This window comes from Takifugu rubripes, chromosome 5, assembly GCF_901000725.2.
Source record: "Takifugu rubripes chromosome 5, fTakRub1.2, whole genome shotgun sequence".
NCBI classification, from domain to species: Eukaryota; Metazoa; Chordata; class Actinopteri; order Tetraodontiformes; family Tetraodontidae; genus Takifugu; species Takifugu rubripes.
This window is the reverse complement of record NC_042289.1, coordinates 9,820,276-9,845,060: the sequence shown is the minus strand read 5'-3', so window position 1 is coordinate 9,845,060 and position 24,785 is coordinate 9,820,276. Positions and strand designations below refer to the sequence as shown.

Here is a 24,785-nt window from a genome sequence, read left to right as displayed (position 1 = left end):
GAGAGGAAAAAACAACGTGCACTGTGCACTGGTGCAATTATTGTGGGTTATGAAGTTAAATATTTTCATCTGGCGGTGTGGCCTTCTGTCTGGTCACCAGGGAAACAAAACCTGCCCCAAATAAACCCAAATTAGCACTTTTTGGCAAGGAGGGAATTTTAAACAATTTGGGAGACTTTGGAGTGTCCTAGTCAACATGCTGACCTGAAACCGATTGAGATGCCACGGCACGACCTACAAAAGGCTGTTCTTGCTTGAAAACCTTCCACTTTGGCTGAATAACAACAATTCTGCAAAGATGAATGGCCAACATTCCTCCAAGGCGTTGTAATAGTCTCCATTACAGACGCTTGATTGCGGTTGTTGCCACTAAGGGTGGCCCAACCAATTATTAGGTTTAGAGGGCAATCACTTTTTCACGCAGGGCGATTGAGATTTTCATTCAAAAACTGCCTTTTGTGCTTACTTGTGTTATCCTGGTCTAATATTCAAATTTGTCTAATGATCTGAAACTAAAAAATAAGAATTGAGAGAGGGGCACACACTCGTTCACACCACTGTGTAGAGAAACTGTTAACACTGAAGCCAATCCCCAAATCTGCAGTACTTTCAGCCTTCTGCAGGCCCTTTAAACACATGAAAAACATTTGACTTTCTGTGAAGTAAATGCTGGACAGGCTCCCCGTAAAACTGACCGTAACTGAACAATTTAGTCCAGCGGGCGGGAAAATGCAAGGTGACCTGAAGTGGGTCAGATTGACATCCTGGCACCGTTTCTGCCTGCTTTCATGTCTCCACAGCCGAATAAACACATGAACAGGCTCGTACCTTTTCTATGTACTGCTAGCATATACTGCTAGTATATTTTGCAGTATTCCAAGAGGGTCTGTTGGTGCTAGCCAAACATACCTGTGCCTCTGAATAAAAGCAGCAAAGGCTAAAAGTTGGTATCGAGACATCATCATTTGTGTTTGTTAAGCATCTGTCAAACAATGCAAAACTCAACTGAGCTGATTGGGGAAAAGTCAAAAAAGTTCTTTCATTCTCTATTTTGCAGGGAAATCTCAGAGAACGCGGAAGACAAAATCAAACAAGCCCAGCAGAAGTGGCACATTTCCGAGCCTTTATTCGGGAGAGGTTATAAAAACTGCATGAACGCTGCCTTTGGGCTCCCAGATATGTGAACGGCAGTGATGAATGTGCGCGTTGTAATGGTGCCTGATGCAGAACAGCAGTGTGAAGAAAAAAAAAACGGTCCTGATGAGAGTGTGCGCTGCCTGCCGACGAAGAGGCAAACTATATAGTCACATCCACTCGGTGCGTCAGAGCGCACAAGATAACCGCAGATCGCCTGGCCAGACTCCCTGAAATCATGCTGCTGCTTTCAGACCAGCCGGCTTCTTTCTTCGAGACCACATGAAGACGAACAGAACAGACTTTGTAAAGCAGAAACGGGCTGCGAGCAGATGCGCGTCAGATTCTCAGCCGAGCGTTTAGCGACGGTGGCGTATTTGATCTCCGCGTCGAACGGAAGATTACAACTTTCATTTTGAGAAAACGCCAACTAAAATCTGACCTTAACCTCGAAGTAACGCGAACGTTGTCTTGTTTCGAGCATGACAGCGATGACACTGTTATTTATTTTGAAGCCCACACGGGCGCGTTTTCACGGAAATCTGCGACGTCCGTGAGGATCTCGTCTGTGTTTTCCTTGATCGCACATACAGTCGGCTGGATTTTTTCCCCCTTCCATCTTTTCCCTCCACTGTAAGATAGCAGGCTATAAATGTTTAATTCGTATGCATTCGCACGAAGACGGGAGCAGAGAGCAGCAGACGAGTGATAAGCAGCGAGGAGAGAACGACGCGACTGAGGAGGGAAGCAGAATGAATGAGGCACCGAGCAATTAAAGACAAGGAGATTGGAGAAATCAAGGTAGGGAGCTTTTACAGTCCACCTATTAATACACGTGATAGCAGTGCGACAATAATGGCACCGCGCTGGCGCCCAGTATCAGGATGCGCGAGGTGCTGAGACGCGTCAGCAGATATATTTATTGATAATTTAGACGGGAGGTCGTCCACGATGCGCCAACAACAGTCATTATATGTAAAAGACATGTGAGATGCTCTAACCGGGTCGGATTTGGCGGCATGAGGGCTCCCAGTGCACGCTGGAAACCTGCACAGTAATGGGATTGGTAAATTTTAATTAACGGTCACAGTCTGGAAGCAAATGAATGTAAACGGGGAATAATGCAAGTCAGAATATGTGTATCTTAATGCCTGTAATTAAAAATATATATATTTATATTGGAATACTTATTTTCTGAAAAAAAAAAAGTGTTTGAACACCTTTAAACAGGAGCCACATTCCGGTTAGTACACATCTTTTTTTTTTTTAACAGGAACACAAGAAATCTATCAAAATGCACAGCTTGGACGCACAACCTGGACGGACTGCTTTGTTCAGTCCTCAGGTCCAAATTTAATCCTCTACGTTTGTCAGACCTGCTCTGCGTGAAGACTTTTGAGTCTTTCTCACCGTCGAACTTTTCTTAGATTCCACACGCCCGAAACCCCAAACACACACGCCGAACATAGTTTTCCATGTGAATTCCGTGTTTCCACAACAGCAAAAACCTGAGCAGAAAACCTCACATTCAAATTTCATCTAATGTGACCCCACCATGATGAGGGGCTCACCTGATTAAAACTCAGGCCTCTGCTCACTATATTGTTATGCTGAACCAATTCCCAATTCAATAATAAAAGCCTACATTGTAGTTATGATGGACAAAATCAAATCTCATTTTGTCCTCTTGCTTTGTTATGATAAAATTGAACCTGAGATAGAGGCTCAAAAAAAGGGGTGGGGGGAAGCTGAAAACAGTTATTTTCGTCTGGTAAGCATCTATCTTTATTTCACCGGGGTGCATTGTGTTTGTCCTGCCAATTCTTGGGGAAAAATTGGCATCTCCACTATTCTAATGGGGCTGAATGAATTTGAAATTCTTCAGGTGGTAACGCAGCAATATTGCAACTGTCTGATTGTATTATGTGGGAATTCAAAAAGCCAGACGTGGAACTGGTTCCCTGCCAAACACCCTCCCTGAGAAGACAGAGGGATTTATTTCCCCCTGTCTGTGTGTCACATCACTAGCCGAAATAAAATTATTCTTAGCTTTCAATGGGTGGAGAATAATAATCAGGCATTAGCATTTCATTAATGATCATTACGAGCTTCGCCGAGTACTTGACGGGTTTTAATTCTGTGCTAGATGTGAAGAAAATACGACTGTCTGTGCAGATACAGCTTCTTGCTTTGATATGCACTCAAAAAGTACCGTGCACACACACACACGTGCACACGCACACACACGTGCACACACACACACAAACATTTTGTGTCTTAGCTGTGGCCACTATATGTGTGTCTCCTGTAGACTTAATGACTATATAAATAAAAGAGCTGAAAATAGAACACTGACGTGAGCTTCAGAGGGCCTGTGATGTTTTCCACCTTTAGGGAAGCTTAAATGTCTGATTGAAGAAATCCACCAGTGTGAAGTGATATTTGAAGCTTTTGCTATCGTGATAACGCACCGTTATCAAGATATTGGCCTCAGGCCGTTAATTAATCGGACAAATATTCAATTTTATATATCAGTGAGGGAATGACGTCTGTGTTCAGACTTGATTTAACTGACTCTACGCAGGTTATCTGGGGGTAAAATTGCAAAATTAATTTCTAAATGTTGTGCACGTAATTGTGATGCCTTCCAAAATACACAAGTTATATTCAGAATTTAAGAGTCAATTTGTGATTAATTGCATCGGGTGATGTTAGCTCCATTAAGGTTTCTCGAAAACAAAGAAAATGTAGTTTCTCTTTCAAAGGTTACACACTGAGATGTGGTGTAATAATATATTGGATGCTGCAGCCTTTTGATTGGGTTTTATAGGAGTTTAAAAAAAATGTGTTTGCATATGCACATTGCAAAATGTGTGGCTGGGGAAAACAAGGATCTACTCAACCCTTTGGCAAAAGAGAGATGCATTTTTAAAAAAAGAAAAAACATTAACTCTTATATCTTAGTACACAAGCTCCAACACATGTATTAAAGCACGCTCACGCTCATGGATGCACACAGTTACACACACTTGTACACACACACACACACACACACACACACACACACACACACACACACGCTCTAAATCCCATCATTGCCTTTTGATGTGGATCCCAGAAATGATTAGAACTACCCGCTATGCAAGTTTGGGAACATCGGCGTGGTGCAGCGAAATTAATTTGAAATAATCACATCTGAGGTCAACAATGGTTTATTGTAATTCTCTTGATTCTTTATGGATAAAATCCACTCGACACACCCTTTAGGGAGATGAGACACTCCTTCTATCTTTCAAAATGTCGTATTGACATTGCATCTAAGTCATGTTTATGAGAGCATCTTTGTGCTTCTGACCTTTACAGTAACATTTAGCTTCCTCTTATTGTTACACACTGGCTGACATTTTTGAGAAAATGGACACACATTAGTTGATGCTATTATTAGAATGAGCCGAAGATGCCAATCGCTGACTGCAGCTTGAGTATTCCTGATAACGTGCTCTTTTCTTTGCCATCGTATTCAATGCGGGCGTTGCTGTGGAATGCACGTATGTGGCCTTTAGTCAGTCGAACAGCCGTCACGTCTCGCTGTCGTGTGTTGGAAAAGGTTTTTCACTGAAAACCAAAATAATTTGACTGAAATGTCTTCAAATCTTTTTCCCCCCCTTCTGATTTCCTTCATCGCCAACAATAAGTACCCATCTTTGGCAGTTATCGGATTAGTATGCGCTCGATCAGACTGGTCTGGATATGAAAGCCTTTATGACTTTAATGACAGTATTATTTAGTGTTTTACTTCTTTAGACCAAACACCAATCAGCTAATATGCCTCTTGATGTTGAAGTTCCTATTGTGCACCGTGTCTCTTTTTTATTTTGAATAAATGCTTAAATAAATTTAGAATTAGAAGCTGAGGATACAGAGTACCAGGAGCTGACGGTTCAATAATTGGCAACTAATGGAAATTGTTTTCAATCCATGTAAAAGGTGCGCCTGTGACGGATGCGTGTTGAAGCCTGTGGCCTTTGGGCCCGAGTTCGCCGTGGATGTCGGCACACAGCAGCATCTAAGTGCTGCTCGCAGCTCTGTGGTCATCCTGAGAAAGACTAAAGGTGTGGGTTATGAGAAACCAATTTTATGGGAACCTTACCACACATTAATTTAATTCAGCTGCTGCCAGCCTTGAGCATGTGTAGGCGCCGGCGTGTCGAAACTGAACAGGAGCAACAAGAGTGCATGGACAGAAGAAAAAAAAATCGATAAGGACTCTTTTTCATAAATGGAGTGGGTGTTAAATTAGCTGGATGGGCCCATGTAGCAACACACTGGATTGAGTGCCTGGTGTATTTGGGTTGTGTCTATCGACTGAGACGACTTGGTGTACAGCAGTGAAAAGACTCAGTGATGCCTAATCAATGTGACCAATCAGCCTCACCAGCAATTCATTCCTTCTTACACAGATTTGTTGGAGCAAAGGGGCTCTAAATTGCTGTTTTAAAAACACCGCCGTAGTTCCAACAATCACATTCTAACCAGCATTTGTCAGCTTTGATTGCCCTCCTGAGCGGTTCTGATTTCCCTATTTATGCGGCTCAAAGCAACTTCAAATTCTTGTCATCAGCCCCGTTTGTCAGTTGTTGTTGCTCAACATGGTTTAGTGTGTTTCCAAGGCTACAAGTCAGAATTTAAAATGATTATAAGTGTCCTGTTTTTTGTTTTTTTTTAGCAGTTTCAAAAACACATTACGACATCAACTCTAAAGGTGTCAATGATCTTAGCTGAGCGCCGACAATCAGGGTAGCCTATTTATGTGCAGGCTTTCATTTTCTACTTCAATGTTAAATAACTTTAACACATTAAGAGCATGACCCTGAAGCGGTCGAGTGGACAAGCAAAAGGAAGATCCAATCTACACCCTTAGTTATAACTGGTCCTTCAGGTAATGGTCATCACTTTTCCCCAACAGTTCATCTGAAAAGCAGCACGCAGACAAAAGCAACCCGGGATGGATTGACCTGCCAGCTTCTCTGGTCAATCCTTATGTTTTTCTGATGGCTGACTGTGGGTACGGACCAAAGTTTCAGAGGAGCCCCTTTAATTGGCTCAGCTCGCAGGCTGAGTGATAATGGCAGGAAAAGTCTGCTCCTCTTAACACCTGGCACCGCGTCTCCTGCAGCATCAATACTGACACCTCTGTCCTCATTACCTTCAGCCCAGCGCCACGCACGGCCCCTTCATCGGGTGCTGCAGGACTCTGATCTACCTTCTGCTGTGCACGTGATCCATTTCTCATTCTCCGTCGCTAGCAGCTTAGATTCTGATCATACAAGATTTGCTATGAGGCAGCAGAATAAGGAGAGATATGTGTATAAACAGGAATTTAGTCTGTGTGTTTGTGCACCTGGTTGTCTCGCCTGTACAAGCAGAATTTCTCACCTGGGACTCACCTGAGTCATTCCACAGAGGACGGCTCTGGTGGATTTATACTGGTGTCGGGAGCGCTCCCTATTGTTGGTGTTGTAGTGGCGTGACTGTGAGCGCCCGCGTGTTTGCGTGTCTTACTCACAAAAAAAAAAAAAAGCTGTTTGTTTGCCCGTCTACCGAGATGAGAGTCAGACGCAGCGACAAGAGGGCGGAAGTAAGAGGATGAGGAGGATGAGGGGGGAAGTGAAGCTACTACACAGAAGTGTGAAAGGGCAAATACAGACATAAACAGCTACAAAAGCCCCCAAAACACCCAGAGAATAATGCATTCAGGAGGTAGAGCCAGATGAGGCAGAAAGGAGGAGGTGCTGCACCATGATGGAAAAAGCCCTTAAACACCCAGGGCAATGAAGTTTAGGAAAGAGAGAGAGGGGAAGAGGGAGGGGGGAGGGGGGCATCCAGAGTGGATTAATTAAAGATTATAATTATGTTGGGACTGCACAGATCTCACCTGAGGCAGCCCTGCGCTGCTCCAGTCCAATCATCATGCCCTCTGCTCCTCTGCACATTGGTACAAAAACCACAGGAAAATAATATCACTGCGAGTGGTATCATCCTCTCACCTCTCCGGCACAAGTGCGAATGAATAGGAGACGAAAACAATCGGCTGAGAGATGCAAAATCAAAACCAAAGCTGCAGGAGGTGCTGGAGTCAAGCGTCTCCCCAATGCAGTGTCGCATTAACTATTAGGTCTTATCATGAAAACACTGATCAAAAGATTTTACTGGGGCATTTTCAATGGAGGTTGTTCTTTTTTTTTATATTACATTTTGAATTTTAGAAAACGTGCCAGAACAAAAACACTTTTAAGGTAACACTAGTATGTTTTGCCACACGTTTGCAATAATATCAATGATACCGTGTATGGGAGGATGAAAGAGCCTCCACTGGATTCATACAGTTATTAATCACTGGCATCCAGGTGCAACATTGTGACGAGGCTGCATAAAACAGCCGTGCGTGCTGAGCAGGCTGCTTGGTCATCATCGTGGACAGCCATTTTATCTTTTTATGCCCACCAAGCTGCTACAATATGAACTAAAAGTAACCCTAAAAGACAATGCCAGACCAGACCACAGCTGAACCTCTGCTCACCTCACACTTCAATAACACACAGACGCACGTGCACACAGACACGCATGCCTACACAAACACATTCACACATTTATCTTTGTGACGACTTTCATAGGCATGCTGCATTACACAGCTCCTTAGCCTAACCCTAACCCTAACACCTCTAACCCCAACCCTGACCTTAAACCTGACCTTGACCTTGGTCTGACCTGATCCCAATCCTCACCTCGACCTTAAAACCACGTCTTAACCCTCAAACAGTCCTTTGAAGCTGTAAGGACTGGCTGAAATGTCCCAAAAATGTCCAAACTTTGCAAGGAGAATATGGACTTTGGCACACACACACACACACACACACACACACACACACACACACACACACACACACACACACGTGCACAGGCATTTAGGGAACAAAATGGAAAGGAATTTAATTGAGTCTTTGATCATTATAGAATTACCATGTGTCTTCTTGGCACTGTGGTTATTGTTTCATGGATTAATCATTTTCATTCCACAAATTGTGGAATCCACGCAGCAAATCAGCACGCTGCCTGCTTGACATAGATATGCGGTTGGAACGAAGGAATTTTAATGTGTTTCTGGCCTCCAATTGGCTTTAGCGACTTGATTTATTTGAAAGATTGGTTTTATTGATTTACTGAATTAATGTGGTGCCAGCTTAATCAGTGGGCTATGGAACTATGCAGAATTTGACACCTCTGTGAACTCAGATGAATTGAGTGTACATTATTGATCTGGTTATCCACAGTATTTATTCAGTTATTTGTCTAAGACCTGATTAATTCATTGTGTACACAATATTGCAGGTTGGTGTAGTGGGAACATTTAGGTTTCTGTCTCCTTTCCCACCTCACAGTTTTAAAGCAGTAATAACAAGAGTAATAGACTGATTTCATCTTTTTTTGCAGAAGAAATAGCTCTACAATGCACAGCCTCTATGTAGAGGTAAACACGATGACAATGTGCTATAAAATGACGCACATGCTAACTCAGCACATGCTAGCTCAGCATTAATCTTTGGGGCATTTTCGCTCACATACAAATCCACACACAAACAAAATACATTCCATGCATTTTCTGTGTACTCTGCTCTGATGTCTACAGCTGGTGAGGATGATTGTTTAACAGCGATATGCGTTGTAGCTGCAGACCAAATATTGTCGGGCTGGAGCAGCGGGCACCGCCGGTGTGCTGATTGAATAGTATCTGTCAAACAGAGCCAGAGGAGACCGGAGTACTTCTCCAATTAGAGCTAATTCTGGAGAGATAAGTATTCTTTCTGACGGCTGTCTTATCCGATTTAGCTGCATATGAAAGTATAACATTGGCTTGGAGATGTTTGTTTAGTTCATTATAGAAAAAGCAACGTGGTTTTTTTTCCTCCCAGCTGCATTTAGAGAAGACTGGGGGCCCTGAAAACTCCAGAAGGCTCTTAACAACAGGGCAGCAAGACAACTGACATGTACATTAGTGCCATCATTTTATCTGAAATATGGTGTGCAATCCAAGTTACAGGTGTTATAGTTACATGTCATTATTGTCCAATCACCAGAGGTTTATGGGAATGTAAAACCTTTTATGTGCAACACTGTTGAGCACTGTCAGTGTTTATTGTTGTTAAAGTTTCACATTGATATTGTTACCAGTCGAACCTGAAGTAAAGACCTATCAGGGAACTATGTACTTGTACTGCTAGGCATCAGGCTTTTTACACCTTTTTTAAACCCTCAGAAAGACTTTACAGTTTGCTGCTGCTGATGACATGATTAAAACCAGATTAATGCTGTCATGAACACATACTAAAAGGATTATCTTAGATGAATTAAAGTCAGAACCAAAGTACTTGTAATTGAATTATCTTACCCATGATCAATAATTTGTTGTGCTCTCTTGGGTTTTTGAGTGTTAACCTGTGTCTTTGTACCGTGCACCATGGCTGGGCATAAAGGGAGATGAAAGCATTGCAGCCTTCACATTAGTGATAGGGCTGAGTGTTATGGAGTTATTTTGAGCGCTAAATGTGCACCAAATAAGGTGTCTGTAAAAGGGACTGCACATAACTCCATTTTCCATCTTTGTTTTATTCTCTGCATCACACCAAATAAAAAATATCCTCTTTTGTATGATCTATCTGTTATCCTCTCTTACAGCATATGATGCCCTCACAGACACTTTGAAAAATACGGTTAAATAATGGCAATCTTTCTGCCCACAAACATACTTAGCCACAGGTTCCAGTCTAGACCCACAGTGGAAACTAGCCTTCCTAATAGGAGCCTTTTTCCTCTGTCACTGCCCCTGCTCCTGGGGGTGCCTGGATGGCCTTCTAAATCTGTTGGTATTGGCTCGGCCCTGTGCTCCTGTCTGCTCATGTGACCCTTCCCTCACCTTCAGGTCTTAGTAGATATGGATGGAAATACAAATGACCCATCATGAGCTCTGCTATTGAGCTGTTTTAAGCCTGGAGACATTTTGCAGTATCCTTTTCTTGCTCCAACATGCAGGAAAAGGTGGGGCCAGGGTTTCTCACTGCATCTGGCTTTCATGGGATTTATGACCCTTTTCCCCAGCAGCTATCTCCACAATCTCTGGCTCTTCTCCCACCGGCTAGAATTAGCAGGCATGGAAAACAAACAAATTATGGAGAAACAAACACGACAGTTAATAACCATGTAGTCAAATGAAGAGAGTGCATTCCGTGGGAAAGGATGTAATCCTTTTGCATTTCCCTGTAATTTCCTGATTCCCCCTCTGTTCCATCCACCCTCTGTTGCCCGCCAGTGGGATTCTCTGAGGAGATCATCTCAGAGCATGGGGAACACGAGACAGATGGGCGGATGATGGATCTGACGTGATAGACAGCGGGGTGATGGATGGTTGGTTGGCTGATAGGGGATTAATGTAGGGCTGAGGCTACTGCAGCAGAGCGGATGGCTTAGTGATAGATAGATAAAACTGATGAAGAGATAAACAAGAGACTGAAAATCCACGCCCTCTTGACGGGCAGAAAATCAACGCAAAGGGAAGTGAAAGAAGTGGATCTGGATACGCCTTTGCCACGAGGAACAGTTTCATGGGAAAATTTAGGAGAATTGATTGGGTTGGGTGCCTAAGAGCATTAAAAAAAAGACAAATGTCCAGTACGGGTCATTTATTAGTTAGTATATGTGTCTCTTGAGTTGGGCTTTGTTGCGAGACATATTTGTAGAAGGCAAGAACTGACGTGATATAAGAGTGTCAGCAGCCTGCTGCATCAAGACAAAAAGCAGTTTGCAGAGTTAACATTGCCAGAAAATTAGCTGATGAAGGTCCTGACAGGATGAGTGGATCGCACAAATGTGATTGTGGGAAAAAGAGATTTGCATCTGTTGGTGGTTATAGTAATCTTCCCTCACCACAAGTGCTTAGTCCTCTGTGTAATGCCGGAAAATAAGGATTCTGTGTTTATGCACTTCTGATAGGTTGTGGGAAGCCTTTGAGTGGTAAAAGCCTTTTATGATGAGGCAAAAATAGTTGGACAACCCCAGGGAAAGTTCCCGCAAAAATAGAAAGCAAGCTTCCTATCTGTGCGTTATTAGCAAGTGCTAAGCCTTGTCTCTGTTTGCCGTTTCATTGGACCCCAGGGGTTCTGGCATCGACCTGGTGTTCTCAGAATGCACTCTGGTGTCACCTATTTAAACACAGTGAGCTGCTCGCCAATAGAGACAAGCCTTTATTTATCAAGCCTCTGATTTTGGCTGCATGGATGACAACCTGATTAGTACTTAAAGGGGCTCTTAAATCTTTTATTGGAGTGGTTGAAGAAGATCTATACAGTTGAAGAAAAGCTCTCCGAGCCAAAGAGAGTAATGGAGGGTGTATACAGAAGTGAGGTGATGGACTGTGTCTTGCAGGGGTTAATGGGACAGACTGGATGTACACTGTCTGCCAATGATGGTAACAGAGAACGAGAACCATAGAGAAAATATGTGACTGGAAACAATGGCAGGTGATGGTGGGTGAGATCGCATGCAGCAGCCGCGGCTGAGATGAGAGGAACAGATGAGATCACAAGTGGACGGGACCATGGACGTCGATGAATGAGTGGGTGAGATCATCACGTACAAGACAAGGCCTGAGCAAACGGACAAACTGCTGAACTAACAAGTGCATGAGGGCTATGCGGTTTCGCGGATTGCAAAGATCAGGGTGCTTGTGCATGTGCGGGAAAATGAACGAGTGAGGCATGATGGACGAAACTAAGTGAGCGAGTAATGGGGGTTAGCGATGGGTGTGTTGACAGAAAATGTCAGCTTTAACCACACTGACCTGCACATACAGGCTGCATGCACAAGTAGCTGGTTGTGAGTGCCAGCATGAATGTAAAATTCTGAGCTGGATGTAAACTAAATGCAAATTTCCAAAACTGGTGGGTGATTTAAACACGTCTCTTCTTATGTGACGGCTTTTTTTTCCACAATTCTTTATCATCTCAGATGAGCAAATGGAATGAGCATCCATCGACTCTGTTACAGTAGTTGCACACAAGAGCCGAACACATCACTTCATGTTCTTTTACAAACACGTGTGTCTACCAAGAAAAAGTTCATAACGGTAAATATATGTACTGTTACAGATAGAGAACACTTAATATCTATTGCCTAATTAGACTGGGGATGTCAGGCAGGGAAAGTATTAGATATTCATTTAATCTTTCCTTTGGGATGCATAGTGCTATTCTGCTTTTAAATACATTTTATCCAAATGATTCAAACTGTCTTTTTTCCTCTTTTTGCCTGGTTTTTCTCTGGCCTGGCCTTTTTACAACCTTAGCGTAGTTGTCTGACCATGTGATCGTCTCTGCCGGGGCTTTGGTGATCAAGCTCCACCATTTATGCTGTATCGTGTTTCACAATCAGTTCCTGCAATGTTGCACTTGAGACACATTTCCTTGATTGTCACAACAGAAGATGGAGGTTGGAAATGGGATTAGTCTTAAACAGAATTTAATTTTCCCTGTCTGTCTCAGAAGTGTGTCTACCACCCAGACACCATGACGTGATTTGGTAGCGCTTTCACCATTGTGTGTTTTGCACGTGTGTGTGTGTGTGTGTGTGTGTATGTGTGTGTTTAAGATTACTGCTGTGCTGCACAATAGCAACTCTAGCATTTGTAATGTGATGCATATGCACATGAGCTTCTTTTTAGAGCACAATAAAAAAAACTGATGTAGTTTTTGCTCTGTTCTATTTAGGAAAATATATAATATATATGTATAATACATAATAATATGTACAAGTATGCATTTCACTGTTTTAATAAATATATAAGTCCTGCAGTTTAACAAAATTTAGGACTTATTCAGTTTCTATGAATGTAAGTTGGCAATGTTTACAGTTCTTCATGGAAGATTTGTTCAGGGAGAGCACACATCCCTGACCTTCCATGTGCTCACCTCGTATAGACAAAAGCATGGAAGTGAGTTGCACAATGGGTCATAGAGGACGGTAGAGAAAAGATCTACGCGCCTTTATCAGGCTTTAGCTAAACAAAAGAATGGGGAAATAGGACATGAATTTGAAGTTTGTTTTATGGTTTGCCATCCCAAGACATGCTGTGCTAAAGATATAAACCTCAAAAGGAAAAATCCTTCAGAGCAGAGTGATGTGTGCATGCTTGAGGTTTTTTCTGCTTCTCTAAAACTGCAATGCTGTTGGTGTTCATTGATTCCACTTGGGTTTTCTCTGACTTTTCCTGCTCTCCCTTTTCACTCTTAACACAAACATGATCAATACTTGAATTAATGTGTAACTAAAAAGTCAAAACATGCTGCACTTTCTCTGGAACAGAGTGCATCCCCCCTTACACACACACACACGCACACACACACACACGCACACACCCACACACACACACACACACACACACACACACACACACACACACACACACACACACACACACACACACACACACACACGACACAACAGCTTTCAACAATGCTACATTTGAAGTCAGGAAAAAAAGAAATGCAACATTGATTCAGAATGAAAACATAGGAAGGCTTAATTGAAATGTACTCAGCCTATAGAACTCAATATTTTGCTGCTGTATTAATTAATTTTCATGGTTATTTGTCACAAGGTCATTATCTGTGGGTGCATGAGAGATTGTCATCAGGGAGGGCAGTGCTGTGGGGAGGGATTTGTGCTTTCAGACGTTGGGGCCATTGTGAATGGCTGTTGGTCTTTCTAAGTCAGCCCTGCAACAAGCTGGCAACTCATCCAGAGTGTACACCGCCTCTTGCACGAAGGCAGCTGGGATAGACTCCAGCAGACACCCCCAAACCAACTAAGGAATATTGGTTAGAAGATGGACGGATGGATAGATGGATGAATGTTATGAAATGTTAGTAGATACTGGAGAGACTATAGGTGTGGGGTTTTGTTCTGGGCAGTGTGGTTCCATGTGTGTGTCCATGTGTGTGCTTGTAATGTGTTAGTTTTGCAGTCGGGTATGAGCTTCAAAAAGCCTAACAGTTATTTGTTGCTATTGTATTCCTGTAATCGTCTCATCAGATCAACCAGAGCCAATAATGCAACACTGAGCCAATACTATGCTGCTCTTTCTTTGCTGCTCACAGTTTCTTTGTGCTCCCCACCCTCTCACCACATCTTCTGTTTCCACTGCAGCAGAGCTCAGACTTGCTGCAGAGGGAAAATGTAGCATGGATGGCTAGAGAACAACTAGAAAGAGTCAAGATGATGTCTGGTGAAAAATGGAAGAGGTGTGAAAAGGACTCATAGTAGAGAGCAGGAGACTGAAGGTGGATAGAGCTGAGAAGTAAACAATAATTGTTCATCCTACTGGCGGCTCACGGTGGAGCCTGTTACCGAGTCAAAAGGCACTCCTTCTCTGCACTGATGCTAAGAGAAACACAGACACTGACCACAAGTGCTTAAGTTTGTTTTTGGCCAGTGCTGGGAGGTGGTCCTTGGCAGGAGAAATTAAGCCTAACAACCATGGCATCTGTTTCAGCAGCAGGAGAGTCCCGCCTCCCCACCCACACATGACCTGCCCTGCTTTCATTCACCGAGCCGCCTGCTGCCAGCCTCAGGATGGGCCACTGCCTCTGTCACTGCCTGCCACCCACTCCATCCCAGTCTCTTTACCCTGCCAACCACTCTGTGCCCACCCCCCACCCCCCAACAACATCCAGAAGCCTAGTGATATGGCTGCTTCAAATATTTATAACAGCCATGCTGCAACACAGAGCTCTCAGCCTTGTGTTGCCGCTGCCCCACTTTAAAAAGCAGCTCTCGTGCTGTTGCTGAGCATGGTTCCTGGGCTCCAAGTAAGCAGCTCTGTGATCAGTCTGTATTAATGGAATTTATCAGTATTAGTTCCACAGATGCACACACAATCATGCAGGTGCAGAGACGGACAAAAGTTAGGCCCTCTTTTGCAGCCGCAGGCTCAGCAAACTTCCTTGTGGAGGATAAGCCATTGCCTATTCCATCCTTTCTTTCTACTTACATCTCTTGAACCTCCTACTCACTCCTTTAATGAAGCCTATACCACACTTGCTCTACTCATTCCTCTATAAATCCCCTCCTCGTCCTTTACTCAGTCTCTATGTTGTCTAACATTCTCTATTCCCTCCGTATCTGACATGCTGTCTTTTTGTCTTCTTCTTCTCTCATCATGCAGGACACCTGCTAGGCATGGTTCTCTTTATCTCCAGATTATTCCTCTTGAGGGTGGGGATCCTCTGTGGGTCTGGTACTATACTGAATTAGTCTGGTTGGACATTGGTGAAGATGGCCTTTAGGGACATTCTATAACAGCAATAACCGTAAAAGTGTTTCTACTACGGAATTTTGCTTAAAAACAAGCCATTGTTTGTTCAAACGTAAATCAATATCATGACGTTGTGAAGCTACACAGAGGGCCCACCAACTGCTCGCAACAGCAAGATGGATGGGATGGCTGCTGGAACTAATGTGGCAGCTGCGTTTCAAGGCACGCAATTCAATAACGTGTGTCCAAACTTTGGGAGCTCATTTTTATATGATTATTTATCCACCCAGGGGACCCTGAAATTGACATTGATCAGCTGTGCAAATTTTTAATGTTCCTGCCAGAAAGGAGTTATCATGTATCTTTTTTTCCCTTTTCCAGCTCACATTTATTCTAAATGCCAAATCAACTTCCAAAAAGAGAGGTGAGCCAGTATGAAAAGGAGGGCTGCAGTATGGATCCTTATTAAAGCTGTCCTCCAAGGCTGCCCTCTGACTGATTCCCCTGTAAATCTCCCTTTTAATTGGAGAGGGCACAAGAGGAGAGGTGCTACCTCAATCACCAATGTACTCTGGCTGGAGCAACCAGGGATGGAATGTGTGTGTGTATGTGTGTTAAGGAAGGGAGAGCAACCAAAGTCAGACATATAAACGTGATTAAGGTCTAAGAAGGGAGATGACATATTTGCATTTGCCTGGGAAGTGGAAGGCAAGAGGTTAGATGATAAAAACATAACAAAGTAATGGAGGCAGACAGTCAGAGAGGTGTGCCAAGGGTGATGCAAGGATAGACGGAGAAGGACAATGGATAAGAAAGAGAATATAATGGAGGGAGACAAATAGAAATAGCTGGCACGGAAAGTAAAAAAAGGTGCATACATGTGTGTCAGATAGATAGATAGATAGATAGATAGATAGATAGATAGATAGATAGATAGATAGATAGATAGATAGATAGATAGATAGATAGATAGATAGATAGATAGATAGATAGATAGATAGATAGATAGATAGATAGATAGATAGATAGAGAGAGAGAGAGAGAGAGAGAGAGAGAGGGAGAGAAAGAGAGAGAGAAGGGGGCGTAAAAGAAAGACAGGCTGATTTCACCAGAGTTGCAGTCTGAGTGTCCTCCCTTAATAGGGTTGCCATGACAACAGTGTGTAAGAGAGTCAGGTTTCAGCAGTGTGCTGTTTGTGTGTGTATGTGTGTGTTTGACAGAAAGAGAGGGAGCACATACAGTGCTCTGCTCCTCCCATTATTGAACATGGCTTAGAAAACATACAGTGCTACAGCATACAGTATAGGTGCAGCTCGGACCTGTTTTATATAAAGGTTAACTGCAGTTTGTGTGCTTTCCCCTTTTTGTCTTTTGTCCTTGATTAAAAGACAAAGGGAGGGATGATGTGAAGGCAGTGCAGCCGCTGTCTTTGCCTTTCCTGGCACAGCCGGTGGGTGGAGTACCGAACGTGGACTGCCCATGTGCCTTCCTGGCAGCCATGTTGAACGAGGTTAGGTGATGTCATGCTGGTCAGGTGACGTTGTGTGCGGAGCCCAGCTGTCACCGAGCTGAAACAGTCCCACAGGAGTGCCAATCTGTCATCATTATATTAATGACATGCATAGCACTGCTAGCAATGTCATCTCTTGTGTGCGCCAAAGCTAACGAGCAGCGCCCTAATTGTAAAATTAATTGAAAAACATTTTGATTAAAGACCACCCTCCCCACTCTGTCATTCCCCCATTTTCTTCAGTTCCGCTTTCACTGACCCCTGTTCTTTACTGCAGGTTTTCCTTTCACCTTTTTACTTCACCAACATGCTCCTTATAGCACTGTTTCCTTCACATGCAACCTATTTTTTTTCTATGATCTGCTTCTTACATCTTTCTTTAGGCAACTTTTTTTTTCACGTGCTCAATCCCCCCTACGTCTGCTCCCCTCCTCTTTTCTTTGTCTTTTCCCATCAGACTCCCCCCTGTGCTGCTGTCTCTTGTATTTTCCCCTCACGTCTCCATTACTGTCTGTTCTTACAGCTTCACTGTGCCTGCATATACATTTGTATGCAGCATGGCTCTTATAAGAGGACATGTAGTTTTCTTTTTACGGCACCCTCCAGTCCCTTAATTCTGAATTTCTTTAGAGAGAGGCCAGTCCCATTCTATTCCCCTTTCCCTTCATATCAGCAAAGCTTTGGAACCAAAATGGAAAGAGGGACTTTGTAGTTAGTGCTCATCTCTTGCCTCCTTTTTCATCTCATACTGCTGCTCCTTCTCTTCCCCTGAACATTGTGTACTGAAATTGTACAGGTACACATTTTCTACACTCATCATGGGTGAACTGTGTGTAATCACACATTAGGAATCATAAAAACGTTCCTATTGTGAGTGAAAAAGAGTGTCAGAATATAGTTAGGCCTGAACAAAGGCTCATTAATGGTGATTTTGTCAATAATGACAGAGAAGAGGTGGGGACCGTGATCATCAGTGTGTGATCAATAATGGGCTGCATCGATCACAGTGACAGCTTTTTTTTTTTTGCCATTTAGCTCAACATCCCCAGAGGACACCAGCAGGAACAGTCTTGCTGTTTCACCATGGATGAAATGTTCCTCTTCTATAAGTATTTTTACACAGTTTTGTTTTATTTTCACTCATTAAAAAGAGGGATATAGATTGAAGATTTGAATTATGGCTTTCCATATTTCCTACCATTACCCAGACGTCTGAGAATAGATGGAACTATCCTGTGTTTAGTTTCACGACATGAAAACTGATCTGCCCCAACTGTCTGACCAATCCTACTCATCACGGATAGCTCCACACTTCACAAAGCTATGTGGGTTTTAAAAGATCCCCAGCAAATTAGATAATTAACCTAGTGTGGTTTTTTTTTGTTTGTTTCCTTTGTTTGTTTGTTTTTACCTGGGACAGTTTAGAGCTAGAGTCACGGTACTATTGATCAGGGAGGATAATTCCAAGGAGCCACTGCCTTTATGTCAACAGGAAGGGCTTTAAACACCATGAAGCCTTTAAGAATGGGTGGAGCGTTGCCATAGAAACACAGTCCCACAGCTTCTGAGTAGATAGCACATTCTGTCATATTGCCTTCATTATGATTCCAATATTCAAGACTGAAGAGAAGACATGTATGATCATCAGTTTCATAAATATGGGAGGAAAAGTGGGGAGAGGTTTGGCATTGAATTTAAAAAAAGATTGGTTCTTGTGAAAATTTTAGGATATAAAAATAGGACAAATTTGAATCCTTGCTGCTCTTCTAGTTGATAGCTGACGTCTTGGCTTTCCTACAGTGTGTAGATTCTTTTACCATTCAAATCAAACACTTGCCCACCGGTAATACATGCAGAATCATAGTGCCCTGGTTTCCTCGCTTTTTAAGCCTGAAGTAAAATTTGTTGAATGTATGAGCAGGCACAGCCCAAAGGCAGAACACCAACCAGATGTATGTTAGCACCATTCATCTGATGCTAACATACCGAATGTCTTCTCATACTGTCAGGCTGGCATGCAGAGTGAGGAATCATGTCCAAGGCCGCCTCTCAAATCCTCCCTCATATCCCTCAGTGTCCCTGGGGCAACATGCAACTCGAGGAAAATGCTGATCGGGTTGAACATCCACAGGTGCAGAAGGGTTCTGTGCCATGGCCAAATGTTGTGATGCTGTTTCCTTTGGGCTTATGGGAGGATTGGGGGATGGAAAAAGCTGCAGATGCCACTGTTTGATCAGCTTGCTGCCAACACGGAGAAAATGGGGGAGATGAATGAATAAAAAGATCAAAATATACTTAAAAAAATTGAAGACACTTTCACATGGACCTTTTTGGACTGTAACTGCAGACAACAATGATCTGTTAAAAATATTGTGCGCTGTAAGGCCTCTGAATCGAGGTGTGGTATTGCATGAAATACATTTGTAGCTGTCCACAGGCAAGTGTTTGCTGCAAATGTGTGTACTCGACATAACTTCAGAGAGGCGTGCTGGAAGCATCCCTTTGGGGATGCAGAAATAAGAGGGAATAACAGAGTACTCTGGTTTCATGTCTCAGTCAAGGAAGGCTTCTGGAGCACCTCTCAAGTCTGAAGTAGAGACTAACGGCCATTTGTAGTGTATTTAAAAGAGCATGCTTTCTCGTGAGGGTTTTATACAAAGGGTAAGCAAAAGGAGATACAGTAATGCACATGCAAAAAAAGCCTTGATATACTCAAAGATTGACGCATCATACAGTAAACCCATCTCTCTTTCTCCCCTTTGAATACCTTTGCTTTCTCATTTGTTTTATGTCTCCCAGGACAGCGCTCAGAAATGGTAAAATGGGGCCTAACTCATGAAGCAAAGAGAAGCAGTCATTTAAGCCAAGTTAAACAAGGGCACTTAGATTTTAAAGGGCCATAATCTTCATAAAGGGGCTCTCTAAAACCAATTGACAAGACGTAGAAAAGGTAAAGACAGATTGAAAGCAAGACACCATTATTGCCAGTTAAGCGGCTTTCTATATGAATCAAGATGTTTAATTGGATGTCATGGATTCAGAATTTGATCTGTGTGTCTTTTCTTACGGGTATTTAACCATGTCTCCAAGGGTGGGCTGTAAATAGGATTCTGTGTGTTTGTGTATACATTTGCTAGGCTGCACAGGTGGGCTGGATGAGTATCTAGAGCAGCGCTTAGCCAGTGATTCAGCCTGCACAGTTTGGGCCAGAATCCAACCAGGGCAGCCATCTGGTGACCAATCAGGGTCTGACTATGATGTCACAGCGACAGAACTCGGGGCTCCACAGAAGCTGGGAGGGGTAATCAAACCGCAGCGAAGCACTGCTGTTACCTTCAGGTAGCTGGAGACAGGAGATGATCAGCTCACACAGCATCTAGAGAGTCACCGGATTAGGTGATGAGCTGTGAGGGGGTAAACCAGGGTGGTGTCCATTGTGTGTGCTGAACTTGAAAATGGCATTCTCTCTTTAACTTTGCAAATGTAACTACCGGTATGTACCCTATAACATAAATGACAATGAATCTTTTGTGTGAAAGAACTTTTTTTTTTTTTAAATAATCTTGAAGACAGAAAACTATTATTGTCCTTAGTAGCACTGGTTGGGAAAACTCATCTGGTTGACAGTATTTGAACAGGCCATCAGGGAAGTGGTTGGCCAGGTGATGGAGAGAAGCAATGCTCAGGAGAATGACTACCTGTAGGCCATCTGCAGAGCATCCAGGGGGAAACAGCAAAGCCTTACCGGAGGAAGCCGCGGTGAATATTGACCTTAAAAAGTATCATGGCAGCCGATATTGCTGTAAAAATGTGTGAATATTTTATCATATCTCAAGGAAACACTGTGGCAGCCAGTGATACAGAGCGAGCAATGTATTCTGAATTCCATGTTATGTTTCAGGCAAGAGAGCTTTACGTTTATGTGTGTGCAGAATCTGAACAAGCCCACAGTATTAATGCAAATCCCCCTGATATGTACAGTAGCATGCATGTGACTAAAATCAGTTAAATCCACCCCCTCTCTGGTGCTTACCTGATCAGTGGAACAACTCGCAGGCCCTTCTACATGGGAATTAAGCTCGTACACAGGGCATAAGTTGGGTTCAGTGGGCAAGAAAGGGATAAAGATCAGTCGGAAGATGGAATACATTGTTGGCCCTTCTTGCACATAAGACTGTGTTTTAATTTCAATATCATGCACATGCTGGCTTTGTTTCTCACACGGTGATTGTGAGAGTAACAGAAGTAAAGCAAACATAAGGAAGGATAAAGAAAACGACCTTGTCAGAATCACACTACGGGAGAAACTGGAAAGGATGACTAGAAAGTCAGGTGGTTGAAAGTGTGTAAGTGTGTGGAGGACACTCCTGTGTTCAAACAAGTGAAGAAGTGATGATAGTGAGGATAAATGTGACAAAAGACTGACAGCAACGTCAAAACAAAGAAATGCGCAAGAAGCTCGAAATATACCAAGGAGGGACGAAAGAGGTAGAAGATATAAAAGGTATGGATATCATTTCTCCCTCCTGGTGATCTTGTCACTCAACATCATAAGTGACCAAGGTGTTGCTACAGTATGATAGTGTGTGTGTGTCTATGTGTGTGTGGTGTAACTGTTTTCAGATGTGAGAGTGGGATAATTAGAAAGCTTCTCTTTCTCCCACTCATTTGTTCTGTGTCATTTTCAACATTTACATGCACACATATACAACTTCAAACTAAATCATCTCTCAATATCCTTACAGCTGGGAGCGGCTTGAGATCACGTCTAAAATGAAATAAAAATAACTTTTTAAATGAATGTCTGTATATACAGCCGCGCAATTTCTTGTCTTTGTTCACTAAAGTTTTTTTCACTAAAGTATTTTGTACAATTGCTAAAATGTTCCATTATTGACAAAAAGAAAATGTTGCAAAAAATGAAAGAGATCAGCCTTTGTATAATCTGGATGGTAAATGGCAGTTGCTTTTTATGTCCACAAGATAACATAGAGGGTGGACATCTTCTTCCAGTCAACATACTTTGCACGCTTTAGTGAAAGAGCAGGACATTGTTGAAATGCTGATAAACATGTCATGGCTCAAGGAAATGGAAATACAGGAAAAAGACATGTTCACTGGAGTGTTTAGCATAGAAAAATAAAAGGAGACACAAAGTTTAGAGGGGGATGACAACCTTGTTTGTCCTTTACTGGAAGATCAACATGTGTTACGTTGATATGGGTCCCAAAGGTGGGTACTGGAGGGCTGACAACAAGGATAGCATGCTTCACAGGAATCCCTCTACATTCAAATGTGTACCTTGGCTTTGCTTACTCAGCTAGTTGTCCAAGTGGGGAGCTGTGTGTGAATAATGTTGATAACGAGGCAGCACGCTGGTGACATCATTATAGATCATCTCAGCTCATCCCATAATGGGACACATAATCCTAAAATGCTGCAAAAATGAAAACCAGGAAGAGCTAATTTTGTAAAAGCAGGACATACAAAGGATTTTCCTGCTTTATCTCACCAGCTCTTGTCACTCCAATCCTCGGATGCAGGGAGACATAAAGAAGAGCTATAGGTTGGTTTACTGAAGAGAGCTACCAGGTCAAGGCAAAGAATCATGCACGGTGTGTCTAATTGAGCACCATGTAGTTAATTGTTTGTGCGTGGGAGGGGAGAAATCAATCTGTTTTCTCACTGCAGTGACTTCTGGGCCCTTGGGTGAGAAATTGGAACAGACAGACACATGCACAAACACACGCACATGCAGAGCTTTGCCAAGCCCCTCAAACCATGCCTTGCAAGTCCAGTCTCACACATTCAGACCCACCCTCTCTCTACTGGCACACACACTTAAATGTGTACAAGTCCACTCCGTCCTGGGAGAAGGGGGACGTGCACGAGGGGTTATCGAGCCAAGGCAGAGTCGGATCCATCTATTGATTGTTTTTTTGCCAAGAGAGGAATCAGGAACATGAGCCCTGTACGTCAGAGGGCCAGAAGTCTGCGGGTGAGAGACAGTGGAGAGTGAATCCGCTAGATCTTTTATGCTAAATTGTTTCATTCTTTGTGGAGACAGAAGCTCCTCTCAACGTGGATATTCAAAGCTCTTTTCAGTCTCGTGAACTGAAAATGACAGTTCCTTTAGTGAATGTGGGGGGAAAGAATCTCACTGATGGATATTAATTACCTGCTGCCTACCTTATCTGTTTTTATGTGTTATATATCTGCACACACAATGAGCTATCAATTATCATCTAAATGACTTCTGCAAATAATGGGTCATTTGCATATTCATCTATACAGTTTGCATATATTTGGGTTATTATTACAAGTGTTTTAATATCTGAGAACAAGTTCTTATGTCAATCATTGCCTACTTGTGTTCACCAGTATAAAGGTGTGGGGGAAATGCTTCAACATACTGGTTACTGTTATAGTTTTTCAGAATTCACAGCAAAAGACTAAATTCAGTTAAAATTCCTGTGATTAAAAAAGGACAAACTTCCTATTAACCTCACTTAAGCCACTCGAGGTTATTTCCTGTTGGCAAGCAAAATTATATTAGATTGTATCTTCTACTTTTGCCTGGATGGGAGGATGAATGCTGATGTGATGAGAAAAAGGGGTGATAAGGTGGTTGAGTACAAACAGTACTATCCTTCACTTGAGCGGCAGCAGCAGGCGCCATGAGATCTGTGTTTATTCATATCCTTTTATTCACTTCTGCTGAATCTTTCTCGGAACAAAGGCAGATGGAGGGAGTGATTCAGAATGACCAGACGCCTGAGACTCACAAAACAGAGGGTACGAAAGGTTACAGGAAACAGGAGGCTCCATGGAGACCACCGAGCAGAACAAAATGTGTCGACAAACTGATGCACTTGAGTCGCCAGAGACCGGAGGAGGTTGAGGGAAAAACAAGTATTTAGATTTATTATTTGAAAGCAATTAGCATATAAAACAATTTGCATAATAGGAAAATAAGAATTTCAAGTCGCATGTGCATATTTTCTTTTTTTTTTGCCTGAGCTCAGTGCTCTCCAGTGTCTGGAGCTTCTCCATGCTCTGAAGGGTGTTCACCTGTTGTGGCTTCTGTCAATGTTTCCAACATGGTTTTGTTGGTAATTAATGAATGCAGGTAGCGGAAAGCAGCACCTGCTACAGTGTGACAGTCTGAGGACCAAAGCTCTGGGCTGTGTGTGTGTGTGTGTGTGTGTGTGTGTGTGTGTGTGTGTGCGCGCGTGTGTGTGTGTGTGTGTGTGTGCAGGTACACGCACAGCTCAGATCAAGACACAGATTATTTTTTTTTACCATTTTACCCATCTGCTGTGTTGTCAGTCGCTAAATGCTTCAAGAGTTAAATCAGGAAAGAGAATAAACATAAATGGGATCGCATGGGTCAGATTACCATATTGAGCACATATTGTATAGGAACCCTGAATTTTCTTTCCAGGCCTTTATGTCCGTGAAGAACTTGAGGCTCTCTTTGTCCTTTAACAAAAGGTGCACATTCTGTCAGCCCCTGCAGTGCTCGGCCATGCAGTTATGGCACACACGGACAAACCCAGAGAGCTCAGAGACCTCCACCATCATCACAGCTTGATTTTTGGGAATCCTGTGGTTTTCCTGGTAACTGCATTGATGAAGTGTCTCAAACAGCGGTCGGTATCCCCTGGCACTGTTGGCTACCATTATCTAAATATTTCTATAAATATTTGACTTTAATGAGTAATTATTGCTTTGATTTGAGATATTCATATTAAAAGCCTCTCATATTACAGTATTTCT

The 24,785-nt window shown here is 42.8% G+C and overlaps 1 protein-coding gene and 1 long non-coding RNA gene across 3 annotated transcripts in view; one reads left to right on the top strand and one right to left on the bottom strand.

Annotated features, from left to right (window-relative positions):
• The first annotated feature begins 1,281 nt into the window (after nt 1–1,281).
• Nucleotides 1,282–24,785, top strand: part of adgrl1a (adhesion G protein-coupled receptor L1a) — a 76,477-nt gene continuing 52,973 nt past the window's right edge. The window contains exon 1 of one of the 2 annotated variants that reach the window (XM_029836342.1): nt 1,282–1,935. The gene's annotated coding sequence lies outside the window, so the exon portion shown is untranslated. The remainder of the gene's footprint in view (nt 1,936–24,785) is intronic. The other variant, XM_011604074.2, reaches the window with a different exon arrangement.
• LOC115249866 (uncharacterized) overlaps nt 18,786–24,785 on the bottom strand; it is a 47,099-nt gene continuing 41,099 nt past the window's right edge. The window contains exon 3 of the long non-coding RNA XR_003888494.1: nt 18,786–19,247. This is a non-coding gene — a long non-coding RNA (uncharacterized lncRNA). The remainder of the gene's footprint in view (nt 19,248–24,785) is intronic.